General features: G+C 36.2%; 1 protein-coding gene across 1 annotated transcript in view; it reads left to right on the forward strand.

Moving 5' to 3' along the window:
* LOC103508769 (uncharacterized F-box/LRR-repeat protein C02F5.7) overlaps positions 1-2,235 on the forward strand; it is a gene marked incomplete at its 3' end in the record, with an annotated part of 32,633 nt that overhangs the window by 13,615 nt on the left and 16,783 nt on the right.

Consider the following 2,235-nt stretch of genomic DNA (forward strand, 5'->3'; position numbering starts at 1 on the left):
GTAGCTAGGGTGTTGAAAAATGGCGAAAGTGCCACAGAGAGGAATAATAAAATACGGCTCTTCCCTGACGTCACTGACTACCGATAAATTTCGAACATTTTGAGAAGTTTGAAGATGAAGGGGGAATCTTCATTAATCTATATTGCACATTGCCTATAGTACATGGTTGGGCGACCATAAAAATAATAATCCTCTATAAAGTCAAATAGGTCCTAAATTTATAGCTAAATGTAGCATTTATAGGTACCTATTAGGTAGCCGCCTTTTATTTTTTAATGGGAACTTCAAATTTGATTTTATTTACCTACATTTATTTCATCAATATTTTACACCGATTTACAACGGCCCCATTTCGTAATTTTTGGCTTCACTTTTCCCTCACTACTCTTTACCCTCTCCTTTCACTTTCGACCTCCTCGGAAGTAAACAAAGGAAAATGGCTGATAGAGAAGGCTGATTCGAAATTTTTTGTTGGAGATTATTCTGCTTTTTGGTTAAAAATCTTCTGCCTTTCCACTCTTTCCAGTGCCGTTTTGCCTTTGAGTTTTATCATTTTTTTTTTTAGATGAGCTTTGTCCTCAAAATCTAGAGTGTTTTATATTTTTACTCTCGCCTTATTTACTTCAATCGTCCCACGATTTACCATTTTCTGATTACACATCAAAATCAACACTTGGTTAATCAGAATCACATTCTACTTCCCTACCTCATTTTCTACCTACATTTCTTATACCACAACGAACCAAAGACTATTCCAGCATTCTTCCTTTAGTCAGGGCTGCCTTTTCAATCCTATGTTGTTAACAAATCCTATCGGAAAGTCCTGATTATCTCATCAGCTAGGAGTCAGCTGTTCCAATCACCTGTCACTATCACTAGCAGTTGATCAAGATGCCCAGAGGAGGGAGAGGAGGTAAGATAAGGGATAAATATAAAAACTGACCATCGTAAATTTCACCCACTTACATGACTTTCCTTCCTATAGGATAGGTATAAGGGATAAATATAAAAACTGACCATCGTAAATTTCACCCACTTACATGACTTTCCTTCCTATAGGATAGGTAAGGAAAGTGGAAAAAGAGGTTTGACAGACAAAATTGTAATAATGGTTCCACCTTCCATCACCCCATGATTGAGAGGAGGAGGAGAGGATAGGAGAAAGCTAACCATTCTGAGATCAAGCATTATCTGCAGAGGATAAAGCTTAGCCTGGGTGGAAGTCAATCCCCCAATCTAGCATTTATAAGGCAGGTGCTACCCGTACTACTTTCTAACCCAATTATGCTGGTTACAGAAGACATAGAAATCAGAAGTACTTATTAATTTTCCATAGAGGTCTACCATTATGGATCATCTTGAGATATGTAGGTTTGAACTCAATCTTGTTTAAATAATAATAATAATAATAATGCTTGTCTAATTTTCACCTTAAGTTTGAAGGGGATGATAGAACTAAGCCAAGGATTGGAGATGGTAGCTAGTGTACTAAATAATAATAAAGTGAGAATATCTTTTTATTTTAAGTTTTAAACTATAGTGTTAAGTGTATTATAATAAATCAATGTAATTTTACATGTATGTTTGTAACAACACAATAATAAAAAAAGGGGTCCTGGAGACATCAAAAGGCAATTTCCGGGACAAGACCATAGCAGGTTTAAGGAGGGTTTTTTACTGGGTAGAAAACCCTGTCAGAGTTCTCACTCTGTTTGATTGCAAATTCCCCCCCCCCCCCCCACAAGAGGGTTAAGCTTATACAAAACGGGTTAAAATTATACGAAGGGGTTACTTAAGCTTGTGCGAATCTGGTAAGTGAATGACAAATCCATTGGAAAAGGCAAAGGGAGGGAGGGGGGAAGGAATACATATCCTCTAAAGTAGGTTAAAAGCTCAGTGTCCGAAAATTTGGACTTTTTTGTAGTCCTAAAAGCCCAGTGTAACATGTCCAAAGTTCAAGGTTTTGGACATTTTATGTATTGAAACAACTAAGTATCCAAAACTTGGGACCAATACCTATGTCTATTGGAACAATTGAAATTGTTCAAAATTTTGAGTGTGGGCTTTTAAGCTTACAAACTACTCATATGAGATGTATGTATAATGTATCCTACGTATTAATGCCATTCACATGTATTGCACAAGCTCTGCTTATACGGATGGGTATACCATTTATAAAAATTCAGTATGTTCTGAGAGTTATGTTGAACAAATAATAAATGGAAACTTAAAAAA

The sequence above is a fragment of the Diaphorina citri genome, unplaced genomic scaffold (assembly GCF_000475195.1).
Source record: "Diaphorina citri unplaced genomic scaffold, Diaci psyllid genome assembly version 1.1 scaffold433, whole genome shotgun sequence".
NCBI lineage: Eukaryota > Metazoa > Arthropoda > Insecta > Hemiptera > Psyllidae > Diaphorina > Diaphorina citri.